The sequence below is a fragment of the Podarcis gaigeae genome (genome assembly GCF_964106915.1).
Source record: "Podarcis gaigeae genome assembly, chromosome: Z".
NCBI classification, from domain to species: Eukaryota; Metazoa; Chordata; class Lepidosauria; order Squamata; family Lacertidae; genus Podarcis; species Podarcis gaigeae.
This window is the reverse complement of record NC_139691.1, coordinates 14,617,326-14,630,958: the sequence shown is the minus strand read 5'-3', so window position 1 is coordinate 14,630,958 and position 13,633 is coordinate 14,617,326. Positions and strand designations below refer to the sequence as shown.

General features: G+C 41.7%; 1 protein-coding gene across 10 annotated transcripts in view; it reads right to left on the bottom strand.

The window, feature by feature from the left end:
• NTNG2 (netrin G2) overlaps positions 1–13,633 on the bottom strand; it is a 124,459-nt gene that overhangs the window by 55,086 nt on the left and 55,740 nt on the right. The window lies entirely within an intron of this gene.

The following is a 13,633-nucleotide window of genomic DNA, read 5'->3' as shown; positions in this document are numbered from 1 at the left end:
CTGCTAGCCAAGTAAGGGCTTTCTCATTTCTATTCCTGTCCCAGGTTCTGTGCCTCTCTGGTTACCCATTGGATCAATAGGAACAGGATGGGAGAAAAAGAATATAAGAAAGAAAAGAGGCGAGAGGGGAGGATGCATAAAAATAACGTGTCCTCCAGAACTAGAGGCCACTCCCCCTCCCCCAATGCAGCATTTTTGGCTATGCTTCTAACTTTTCTCATCTCAAGGACACAGGCCAAAAGCTAGGTTTGGCTGGCTTAGGGTACTGACACACTAACACTATTTTGTGGGGTGGGAATCAATCACTCTGGCTGCACAGAGAAAGCTGACCTGGAGCCCTTGCAACACAAACCCTCTTCCCCAAAAGTTCAGACTTTTTTTTGAGGAAAGTGGTAGGAATTTGCTTTAGGAAATATAGGACAATGGTGACACTCGGTTTCCAGTTGGTATTCCACAACACCATCTATTTCTCCCACAATTGAATCAGGATGAATGCTCATTAAACAGCCAGTGTCATCTAATTGCTCCACAAATAAATCAGGCTGAATGTACATCAAACTGCTCATCTGGAAGTTACCTTAGTGTATTTTCATGCCAAGCAGTGATTACATATTAGAAGACCCTGATTTTAAAATTGCCCCTCAGTAGACTAGGGAATGAATATTGTTAAGGTCATTCTGGAACAGCAGAGGACCCCATTTCAATCCTTGGCTCATCCACACAGACCAAAACCAGAAAAGTTGGTATTCTTCAAGCTGATCAACATTACAGAGGCTGAGGTGACCCATAAGGTTGGTTTGGAAATTGCAGCTGCTGCAGGATGCTACAGGCTACCTTTTGGCCATAGCAGATCTGCACTAGCTGCTTGTAGTTTACTAAGCTAAGTTCAAGGAAATATTGTTAGTATAAACAACCCAGGACCAGGCTACCTAGAGAACAGCCTTGTGCTTTATACAGCAGTCAAATCACTGCATCAGAAGAAGCCCTCCTGACTTCCCCACAGGTATCTCATATTTGGTTTTTATGTGAACTACAGCTTTTCCCATTGTGTGATCAGCATTTTACAACCCTGTTCCTATTTAATCAGACAGGCACCTCCAGTTTTGATATCGCCCCACTCAATGAAAACATTTTTGCATCATTAAGTGTTTTCAGAGAGTTAAAACAAAAAAAAAATTCCTTCCAGTAACACCTTAAAGACCAACTAAGTCAGTTCTTGGTATGAGCTTTCGTGTGCATGCACACTTCTTCAGATACACAGTGTGCATGCACACGAAAGCTCATACCAAGAACTGACTTAGTTGGTCTTTAAGGTGCTACTGGAAGGAATTTTGTTTTTGTTTTGACTATGGCAGACCAACACGGCTACCTATCTGTAATTCAGAGAGTTAATTTGATTCAGTGTTGACCATTTGTTCTGCATTTTGTGATTTTAGCAATTTAAGATGTTTCAATGATTTTATAGTATTTTCATCATGGGTAGCTGCTTTATAAATTCTAAATAAATGGCGCTGAGTAGAACAAAGGAAGGAGAGAAGCTGTGAAAGATCAAATAGCAACTCCTTACTGCAAATCCAATCAGGTTAACCTTACGAACAAAATGTGACGTTTTTGTTTGTCACTTGTTTCCTTTATTACTCTAGAGGCAAGCATTCAGCAATGGGTGAGAGATTCTTGCTATGAAAAGAACATAGGAAGGTCCCTCACACCAAATCTGACAATTGGTTCATCTAGTTCAACACTGACTGCCAGTGGCTTTCCAGAGTTTCAAGCTGGGGACATTCCCAGCTCTAGCTGGTGATGCCAGAAATTGAGCTTATGACCTTCTGCATGCAAAGCAGATGCTCTACCACTGAGCTACACTCCTTGTTCAATAACTTCATTGAGGAGATTCTGGTAGATAGCCATGTTGGTCTGACGCAGTCGAAATAAATAAAATAAATTAAAAATTGTCCAGTAGTATCAGAACAAACTTAGTTCGTCTCTAATGTGCTACTGGACAATTTTTTTAAAAAAAATATTTCATAGAGGAGGTTATCACATGCTACGTGCTGAGAGAAACCAGTAAGTATATTTGCCAGGTCCAAAGCTAAATTTGGCAAGCATCGCATAATTTGTCCTGCCAATGTAACATCATTGACCTGAGCTGACCATTGTTGATTGAGCACAAGCTCTCCAATGTACCTCAGAATATGGGCTAGGCAAGCCTGCAATGAAACACAGAACTGGAGAGTTGGAAGGGACATTGAGGGTCATGTAGTCCAACCCCCTGCAGTGCAGGAATCTCAATTAAAGCATCCCTGACAGATGACAATCCAACCTCTGCTTAAAAACCTCCAAGGAAGGAGAGCCCACAACCTCCTGAGGGAGGCTGTTCCACTGTTGAAGGGCTCATACTGTCAGAAAGTTTCCTGATGTTTATTCAGAATCTCCTTTCTTGTAACACCAATCCATTGCTTCAGGTCCTAGCCTCCAGAGCAGGAGAAAACAAGCTTGCTCTATCATCTGTGAGACAGCCTTTTATATATTTGAAGTTGGCTAACTTCGGTCTCCTCTTCTCCAGGCTAAACATATCCAACTCCCTCAACTATTCCTTGGTTTCCAGACTCTTGGTCATCTTGGTCACCCTCCTCTGCACATGTTCCAGCTTGTCAATATCCTTCTTAAATTGTGATTTCCAGAACGGGACACAGTACTCCAGGTGGTCTGACAAAGGCAGAATAGAGTGCTACAATTATTTCACCCTATTGAGTCGTGTTGAGCTTGCGGTCTAAGAAGACCCCTAGATCCTTTTCACATGTACTACTGGCAAACCAAGTGTCCCCCATCTTATATTGTTGCAGTTGGTTTTTCCTACCTAAGTGTGGAACCTGACATTTGTCCCTACTGGAATTTATTTCATTAGTTCTCCAGTCATCTTGAATTCTGATTCCGTTCTGTAGCTTTGGCTACGCTTCCCAGTTTGGTGTCATCTGCAAATTTGATGAGCATCCCCTCAATAACTTAATCCAAGTTGTTTATAAAAACATTTAACAACAATGGGCCCAGGACAGAACCCTGAGGCACCCAACATCACTTTTTCCCAGGATGACATGAAACCATTAGTTAGCACTCTTTGGAGTCAGTCAGTCAAATAGCTACAAATCCACCTAACAGTTACCTCATCCAGCTTACATTTTACCAGTTTCTCCACAAGAATATCATGGGGGACTTAGTCAAAAGCCTTACTGAAATCACTATACACTACACCCACAGCATTCCCCTGATCCACCAAGCTTGTAACTCTATAAAAAGAAAAGAAATGAGATTTGTCTGACATAGCTTGTTTTGAGAAGCTCATGCTGAGACTTAGTAATTATCCTTTTCTAAGTGCTCACAGACCAATCATTTGATTATCTGTGCTAGGACTATTCCTGGTATTGATGTCAAACCAGTCGGTAGCTACCTGGGTCTTCTCCCCCACTGCCGTTAAGATTTTTATTAAAATTTATTCATGATACAACAAGATCCAGAAAACTAATGTAAATAAAACAAAAACAGCTACAAAAAGTTAAACAGAGTATGAAGTCCTCTATTAAAGGTAGTTTTTAACCCTTAACATGCACAGAAGGTAGTAGCGCATTCCAGCTCTCACTTGGGTTCTTAGTTTCTCCTTTCCTTTCCATGTCTCCCACCCAGAGTCCCCCCATCAAACATCTACTACCCCAATGAATTTACAATCTCTGGACCATAATAAAGGCCCCAAGCAAAGAAGAAAGGAAGGGAAAAGAACAAGAGAAACAAGGATAAGAAAAGGAAAAAGAAAGAAGAAAGGAAAAAGAGAGGAAAAAATTTAAAAGAAAGAAAGAAAAATTCCGATTTTCACCTTCTAGTTACATTTTTTTAAAAATACATTCACTCCATGATAACATCCATCTTCTCCACTTTCTGTTAAACAATATTTCTTTTAAATCCAAGATTCTTAGAATAATTCATAACTTTTCCACAAAAATTCCCAAGAGCGGATCCTAAATTATTATTATTAGTTGTAAATGTGTACTGTGTTTTTACTTTAATATCAACTTTGCCTCCAGTAATTCCCACAACCATGTCTCCATTTTGAGTAATAGTAAATTCTTCCATCTGTGCCCATGTTAAAATCACATATTGAAATAATATAATTCTTTTCTTGTTATATATCCTTTAATTCACACCCAGTTCAGTATATTCAGTTTCCATTTCCTGTTGTATTTCCATTTCCTGTTGTGTATAGTATTCCAATATCCTCTAGGACTGAACCTTCCACTTCTTCCAATCTTTTTCCAGGGAGCATACCATAAATTTAGTGACATCATTCTCCAAATTCACTTCAGATCGTATGCACAGTGCTTTCTCTCTGCTAGAGCTGAAGAAGAGCCAGGACGGATTTTCCCCCAAAATATTTTTCTCTCTCAGCTCTATCAATGCCAAATCCAGGTGACTCTTCATGTCTCAATTTATGGTTTTATCTTGCCCTTCTTCTCCAAACCCTTGTATGAAAGGCATTTCCATTTTACCATCTGCTTTCTCCAATTTTGCTGTTTCATCATCATCCAGTCCTGCCAGCTTTTCATCAATTTTGCCTGAAGTTTCAATGTCATCTACAGTTTCGTTTTTCAGTTCAAATCTCTCTGATTTATTTTCTTTCCCCCTTCATCAAACGTTGATCTGGTCATTTTTAATTGTTCAGTCATCAACAGCCAAGCAATACCAGCAGTCACTGGGGGCTCCAAAGATACCTTTGCCATACTGGATGTTTATATGTCTCAACTCTACCTTAAGATTTTCACCTTAAGATCACAGTCAAAACAAGATTCTTTCCCACAGAGGAAGTAATGGCCAAATTACGTTTAGTTTCTCAGCAATATTTTTGTTTTCAAAAGAGGAAAAAGAAACAAATATGTTTCACACAGGGAATTCCCTCGTTCGTTTAATCTTTATGGTCAACCATAAATCAGGCTTCTTGCTTTGCTTTAGACACTCTCTTCTTAAAGATAGAAAGCAGCCTTACAAGTTTTCCAACTGTGAGTTTTCATCAGTAGGCAGAGAAATTACAGGAAATTAGAGAGAAGTTACAGCTTATGCTGTCTAAAAAATGTTTAAGAAAGAGATGCAAACCTTACACCTATGAAGGGTTCTTATGTGGTCTTTGAATGCAAGCCAGCTTGTTTTAGTCCCCATCTAAGCCCCCAGGCACAGACAGCAGAAAACAGTTTTGATCAGAGCATTTGAGATTACTCCCTCAAATACTCTTTTTCCTCAGAGGGATTTGATAGCCAGACCTTCTTCTGACTACCATCAATCACCACATCATTATCTTCTGCCAGTGGAGAGCTAACAGAAAGACAGTCATCCCACCATTTCCTCCCCAGAAGTCTCCCCGCACCTTTTGAAGATGGGGACAACATTTGCCCGCCTCCAGTATGCAGGGACCTCACCCATTCTCCAAGAATTCTAAAAGATGATAGAGGCTGTGAGATTATATCTGCCAGATCCTTTAGTACTCTTGAGGGCAGCTCATTGGACCCTGGAGATTTGAATTCATTTAAAGTAGCTCAGTGTTCCCTTACCACCTCTTTTCCTATCTTGGGTGGCAGCTCCCTCCTTGCATCATTTATTCTGTCATCACAGGTTGGACACTGCTTTCCTTTTGGGTGAAGGCAAAGGCAAAGTAGGTATTGAGCAGTTCTGCCTTCTCTCCATCTTATCTACACAGAGGACCTACTACTTGCTTGGTATTACTCTAGTTTCCAACATAGCTAAACATCTTTCATGAATAGACCTCCCTTACTTCCCAAAAGGACTTGGGTGGAGGTTGGGACAGGACAGGTTGCAATCCATTAGGTAGAGTAAGAGCAGGTGGTAACCCAAAAGACAGCTACATCAGATTGCATTGGCTCTCAGACCTCCTAAATTAATGGACACAGTTTGCCCAGAATGTGTGGTCATGCAGGGGAAACTATCGGACTCAGATAGATCACCCTTGAAGTCAGATAAGGTGGAGGGGGACTTGTCTGAGGAGAAAGTCATTACTGTGAAGCCTCAACCTAGACTATTTACTACTTCTGTTTTTACGGCCTTGCTTGCTAAGGCCAGACACATGTTACAGTTAAATGAGGAAAAGCCAGTAAACTCCACTGAAGACTCAGCCCTTGGGGGCACTGGAGCTTCTGAGGCTTTTCCCTCTGCTAATCACAAACTCATTACCATTCCGTTCTCAAAAGCCTTTGATGAGATTTGGGGTGCATAACGGAATATCCCTAGTAAGGCTAAGCTGTCTTCTAAGGGAGTTAAGAAACAATACCTCTTTGCAGATAGGATTATGAACCATCTAAAGTATCCAGTGGTGGATCTCCAATAGCTGCCCTAGCATCTTCTTCCATTATTCTATCAGATGTAGGTTGCCATATTCAAAATGTGAAAATCCAGACACAAAAGTTATTTTGGCAAAGTTGCTGAGCTTTCTTTTATGGCTTATGCATCTAAACTTGCAGATATGCAATATGCACCTCATTCCCTAGTTTTCTTCATGGTAGCTGGCAGGAAAGTTTCATTACACCAGGGGCAGTGGATGCTGCTACTCAATCTCATCTCATGACCTTGCCTTTCTTTGGTGCTAAACTGTTAGGGGAGTCTTTGGAACCCAGCTGGTGGAAACCAAGGACAAGAAAAAGTATTTTTTGAGGAAAGAAGAAGAAGAGGAGTTTGGATTTGATATCCCGCTTTATCACTACCTGAAGGAGTCTCAAAGCGGCAAGCATTCTCCTTTTCCCTTCCTCCCCCACAACAAACACTCTGTGAGGTGAGTGGGGCTGAGAGACTTCAAAGAAGTGTGACTTGCCCAGCAGCTGCATGTGGAGGAGTGGGGAAGCGAACCCAGTTCACCAGATTACAAGTCCACTGCTCTTAACCACTACACCACACTGGCTCTCTTGGAAACCATCAGTTTTCCAAGAACAGGGGATTTGCAGCCTTCAAAAACTGTTGGGGTAGGCAGGATAAGGGAGGTTGGCATTTGTCTTTCTTTAAGCCTGGAAATTCGTCATCCGCCTTTCAAAAAAATCAGAGGGAAGGAAACAAAGGTGTTTCTTCCTGACTTAAGACCCTAGTGCTGCTTCTCTTCCAGTGGGAGTGAGTCTACTGGCTTTTGAACACCATTGGGAGAGGGTAACTTTGGATCAGTGGGTTCTGGAAACAGTTGCTCAAGGCTATGCTCTAGAGTTTGTTTCCCGTCTTCAAAACTTCTTTGTTGGAATACCTCACTCTCTAGAGAAACACTTGGAAGTTTAGGGCAGAGATAGGAGCCATCAAACCTGTCAATCCTTCAGAGAGGAAGTCAGGGGTTTAATAAATGTATTTCTTAGGGCCAAAGAAAAATCGTGATACCAGGACCATTTTGGACCTCAAATGGTTAAACAAATACATCCTAAAGAAACATTTCAAGATGGAGACTCGTGACAGCACTAGGAAAGGGAAATCACATGATCTCTCTTGATCTTTCTGAGACCTATCTTCAACACTGGTACCAGCACTGTTGAGTGGATTGAATTTGATTAGTGACTTGTTCCTACCAGCACAGCATTTCATACAATAGATTAAAACACCTAGGCGTTATGTGGCAGGCAATCACAGTATGACACTTGTAACCACATGGTGAAATGGATATGTACTGATCTCCAACCACATGGCCCTCCCCTCCACAACCATTTTGGGATTTGGGGGAAGCAGAGGACAGAGGAGTGGTAACACTGAGCACAGAAAACAGTGAAATTGAAACAAGTTTAGAGAAAGGGGGTGAAGCTGGTCATGAGTATGGAAAGCAAGTCAGATGAGGGAAGCTTGAAGAAACTGGTTGCAGATTGAGGCCCCAGTCAACAGAGCAAGGCTCAACTGCAAACAGGAAGTCATCTTATACTCCTCTCTGTCCTGGGTGAGTCAGTGGCCAGTCTGGAAGGATGGAGTCAGTGCAGGGCCTGAAGGTACTCCATGGAAAAGCTACCATCTGTAGTTCAGGGGCTTGCCACATGAGGGAACTTCCTATAGATCACAGTAGCTCCTGAGATCCATAGATCCCTTCCTCCCACTTCCCGTTGCAAATGTCCTCCTGCCCTGAATTCCCATTATGGAATCCCCCCTCATCCTCTGTCACTTATCTGCAAACAGGATTAGGGATACCCACTCATCAAAGTAACATGCAGATTCACCTTTTAGTTCCAAAACATATTGAAATGAACTGGATTTTCCTCTTATCATGTGGTGACCAAAAAGTTCTTAGCTAACACAGGTAGGTAAAAACCCCTTCCTTTCCCCCTCCAAATGTCAAAATTTCCCCTGCACCTTCCTACTTAAAAGTCTAGCACGCGTAAACAGGATGGGAAACCAGCCATCTCTGCAGTTTTTCCCCCCTTTCCACCTTACTTTGCTTCTTTTTGGCTTGAGGTCGAAACACAACATATGGTATGGAACAGAGAGGCGGAAAATAAAAACAAGAATTTGGTAGAAAAGCGAAAAGCTACACAAGGGAATTAAACTTCACAAATAACCTCATTGAAAGAGAATTTTCAAGTTGGAAGGAATCTGGGAGGTCATCAAGTTCTGGCGTTGCCAACCTCGCAACATGCCCCCCCCCAATGCCCTCCCATGGTAACCACTAAGGCTCTCTCAATTTTTTAAAAAGAGGTTTTTTTGTGGTTGGTGCTTCTTCTTTTGGTTGGTAAGTTGGGAGGGGTTGCTTTCTTTGAAGGGAGGCTCTTTGTTTTGTTTGGGTTTTGGGTGTGTAGATGTTTTGCCTATTAGGGAGTTAGGAGCACTGTTAGTTTTTCTCTTCACTGTCCATGAGAGTTTCTGAGATTCCTCCCCAGCAGGAACTGCTTTGCAGGAAGCAGCTGAAAAATCCCTGGCAGGTGCTTAAATCCTTCCACTCAAGGATGGCCCAACACATCCTGAAGCAATTTTGTCCCACTGTCAAACACCTCATCCTTAGGACATTTATTCTAACATTTAGCCTCAATCTGCTATCCTCCAGGTTCTACCAATTGGTTCTAGTCCTGCCCTCTGGAGCAATGAAGAACAATCTGCCTGGATGTTCAGCATGACCAAGTGATAAAGAATTGTCTTTTCTGTTGTAGTACCCAGCTAATGCAAGCATCTCCTCTCTAAAATATGGCAGTGCTCTAAGGCTTATTAGGCAGCTACACGGAAGCACTAAGGGTGATTAGTCAATTAATCACTATTGCAAAGCAAATAGAAGGAAGGAATGTGAGGCATTTTCTGTATCTTTGCAGCTGAAGAGATAAGCTGTCTTCCAACAGAAGCAACTTGCAGGCTGAGTTGCTGGCAAAAATTGAACTGGGTAAGACTTTTCCAGTATGGAAATGCAATTATGGGGAAAGTTTCACCGTTGATCTGTCAGACATCTTATTACTTGTGTGTGGTTCCTGATTTACTTTTGGACTCTGTATTTCAGCACAGCAGTTTGCAACATTATGAATGTTGATTTTTACTTATTAATTCTTTTGCCAAGGATGAACCTTTTACGAATGAGAAAATAGTTTGATGAACTTGGACTGAACTAATTTGTTTTGTAAAAGTTCAAACTTTAACTGGAACTAGTTCCTTTTTAACAACTGGACTTTCAAAGTAGTATGCTGTATTTTACATGGTCCCCTGAGTCTCTGTTTCCAAAAGATGAAGAAAAGCAGACCAAAACCCTGCATGCTGGAGAGGCAAGAAGACCTTTGGAGGCCATGCTAGTCTATCAAGTAGCATCAGTTCCCCACAGAAGCAAACAACATGCCCAATGAGCATTCTCAATACTCCTTTTCTCCAGCTAGGTGCAGAGCTCAAGACTTCCATCTCCTTTGCTGTCTACACTGCACCTGCCAAACTGTTTTTCTTCAAGTAGGTCAGGTGCAACCATTAAAATAGCTACCAATCAACAAGAGTCATCAATGCTTGTTTAAGCAAGCATCTTCTAGCCATTGATGCTCATATCCTTATTTAAGCAAGCAACTTCTGGCCACTGGTGCCCATTAAAGAAATATGTTTCGCTACTAACTCTTCAAAAGAAAAGATGAAAGGCCACTGACTCACTCAATATCTCTCACAGCAGGGATGGGGGGACCCGTGGTCCTCCAGATGATGTTAGACTCCAACACTTATCAGCTCCCAGTCAGCATAGCCAACACTCAGGGATGATGGGAGCTGCAGAACAACAACTAAAGCAGTGCTTCTCAAATTATATAGTGGACCAGCAATTTTATTCCACAATGTGTTAGGGTCTGTCACCATATTTGATCTCTTAAGTATCCCACCCAACCTAGGCAGTGGTGGAGTTGCCACAGATTGGCAGCCAATGGCTTGCAGACCATCAGAGGTCCGTGGACCAGCACTTTGAGTAGCATGAACTAGAGGGCTGCAGGTTGCTTGGCCCAAGGTACACAGTGAGGTCACATATTGCTTGTCTCAACCATCTCCCTACAAACTGAATCACATATAAATGCTTTAATGGTAAAAAATCAGAGCTGATTCAGGAGCGTCACACCTCAATCTCTTCACAGCACAGATGGGGTCTTCACCTTCCCTGCCTCCTATGTAAATGAAGGTGGCTAAGTAGCTCAGTGACAGAGCATCTATCTTGCATGCAGGAGGCACTAGGTTCAATTCCTGACATTTCCTGGTAGGTCTAGGAAAGACCCCCTGCCTGGAATCCTGGAAAACCGCTGCCCATCAATGTAGACAATACTGAGCCAGAAGGACAAGTGGTCTGACTCATTATTATAAGGCAGCTTCTTATGCTCCTACAAAACATGGGATGTGCATTCATGTTAGAATATGTTGAGAAGGTTGCACATGTCTGATGTTCTATACTTGTAGGAAGAAGTCTGCAGTAGCTGGGGTTGGGTGGGTTTGATGTCAGGGAAGGAAAAGCCCTTTTAGGTTGGTTCCTACAAATTACATTTTATATACATTTAACCAATGGAATAAATATGATGATGATGATGATGATGATGATGCCATAACTTGACTTTCATGGGGAGATTCTGACTTTGCATCCCAATCTAGAGCACAAAAAACACAGAGTTCCAAATGAAACCATCTCTCCTGGGGCAGTAATTTGATTCTGTAATTGTCTCCTGTCAGACAATTGCCTAAAGAATGGCTGTGTAGGGCTTGATGGGGTGTGTCTGCTCTGCCACACTAGTGGAGAGGAGAGGAGGAAGAGGAAGAGGAAGAGGAAGAGGAAGAGGAAGAGGAAGAGGAAGAGGAAGAGGAAGAGGAAGAGGAGAGGCTCTGGAAAAGGAACATACGGTAAGGGCTTAACTGGATGATGATATTTCTAAACCACCCTTCATAAACAATAAACACAGATTTCACTTGTCTCAAGTGTAGGGAAGGAAAGTCTTGTGGTATCAATCAGCCAAGGGGAACCTGTGACCCTACAGATGTTGTCAGAGTAATAATTTAATAGTTCTTATAATAATATAAGATGGATCAGTAGTCCATCTAGTTCTGAAGACTTAACTTGGAACCTTCTGCATGTAAAACAGGGGCTCTAACAGTGAGCTTTGCATCCCAATCTAGAGCACAAAAAACACAGAGTTCCAAATGAAACCATCTCTCCTGGGGCAGTAATTTGATTCTGTAATTGTCTCCTGTCAGACAATTGCCTAAAGAATGGCTGTGTAGGGCTTGATGGGGTGTGTCTGCTCTGCCACACTAGCGGAGAGGAGAGGAGGAAGAGGAAGAGGAAGAGGAAGAGGAAGAGGAGAGGCTCTGGAAAAGGAACATACGGTAAGGGCTTAACTGGATGATGATATTTCTAAACCACCCTTCATAAACAATAAACACAGATTTCACTTGTCTCAAGTGTAGGGAAGGAAAGTCTTGTGGTATCAATCAGCCAAGGGGAACCTGTGACCCTACAGATGTTGTCAGAGTAATAATTTAATAGTTCTTATAATAATATAAGATGGATCAGTAGTCCATCTAGTTCTGAAGACTTAACTTGGAACCTTCTGCATGTAAAACAGGGGCTCTAACAGTGAGCTACAACCCTTCCCCAAAGTTAAGAAACTAAGAAGCTATTTTATACTGAGTCAGACCCATTGGTCCATCCAGCTCAATACTGTCCACACTGACTGGCAGCACTTCTCCAGGGTTTCAAGCAGGGATATCTGGAGATGCTGGGGGTTGGATCTGGGGGCTCCTGTCTCCAAAGCATATGCTCTACCATTGATCTACCTGCTGGAACTGATGAGCTCCTTTGCCAAACCATCTAGGTGGTGTAGACTCTCTCTCTCTCTATCTCTCTCTCTCTCTCTCTCTCTCTCACACACACACACACACACTTCCAACTGTGAGTTTCTCTGTTGAAGATGTCATCATCCTTAGTAGGGGTAGGGAAGAAATTCCATACAGTTGGCATTTTAATGTAAACCTATCTAATTCACACTTCCTAAAACAATCCACAAGCCCAAACACAGCTCTCCTTTGACAATTACACTGCTCTGAATTTTATGATGCAGCTCCCCAAATAAATAATGCATTAAAAAAAATGTGTGCATAAAAAGTGGGAAATGTGTGATATTAGGGGGAATTAGTATTAATTTACATTAGAAAAAACCGCATTCACAAAGTTATATATTAGGAGAAATGTGCTCTAAAATGTTGACAAATTTTCATGAGGAATTTGCGGGGTGGGGGTAGCAAACAGATGCAGAAATGTGGGAAGCTGAACTTAAAATTGGAATAAACGAGAAACTGAGAGAAATTAAAGCAAACAGAATCTGTCCATTGTTACTATGCTTATTTTTGCAGCATCACTGTCACAGACCAGTTTCTTACATTTTGTTTCAATCTACCCCCATGTGCATATATTTCTGCTGACTTAGGATAACACTTTGTGGATCTGTAGACAGTAGCTTACAGAAGCTTATGCCATAATTAATGAAACTAAATTGCATTTGCCACCTAACACTCATTCTGCGCCTGTAAGCAATCGATCTCTTAGTGTGGCAGCACCTACACTTTGGAACTCCCTGCCTGCTGATGCCTTCTTCTTTTTAGCACCCGCTTAAAACATTGTTGTTAAGTGACAATATTGCTTAGTTAAAGATGTCATCCTAAGAGTGAATACTTTGAATAATTTTGGGGGGGGGGGATGTAACTGACAGACAGAAAATCATGTCCTATTTATTTATTTATTTATTTATTGTTTCTGTTTTTCTTTTATTCTTCTGTTATTTTTCTTTTCCTTCTTTCCTGTCTGTCTGTCTGTCTGTCTGTGTCCTCTGCTTTGGACCACTATTGTGATTGTACATACATGAAGGTGATAGATGGTTGTGGCCTTGTGTGAGAGGCAGGGAAGGGAAGATCTCCCAGGGTGGAAAACTGGAAGAGGAAAGGTAAGCTAGTCCACCCTTTCTGTGTGAGACAAGGGTTAAGATCTGAGATATATTTTATCTCTTCTTAGTTACTGTTGATTTTAGTTATCATTTGAATGTTTCTAAGTGCCTGTTTTTTAACGAGAGTATTAATGTTTTCTTTTTGTCTAATAAAATTGTAAGGCTGTTGTCATGCTAAAGTTCAATAGGTGGCCAGGATGGGAGACCAA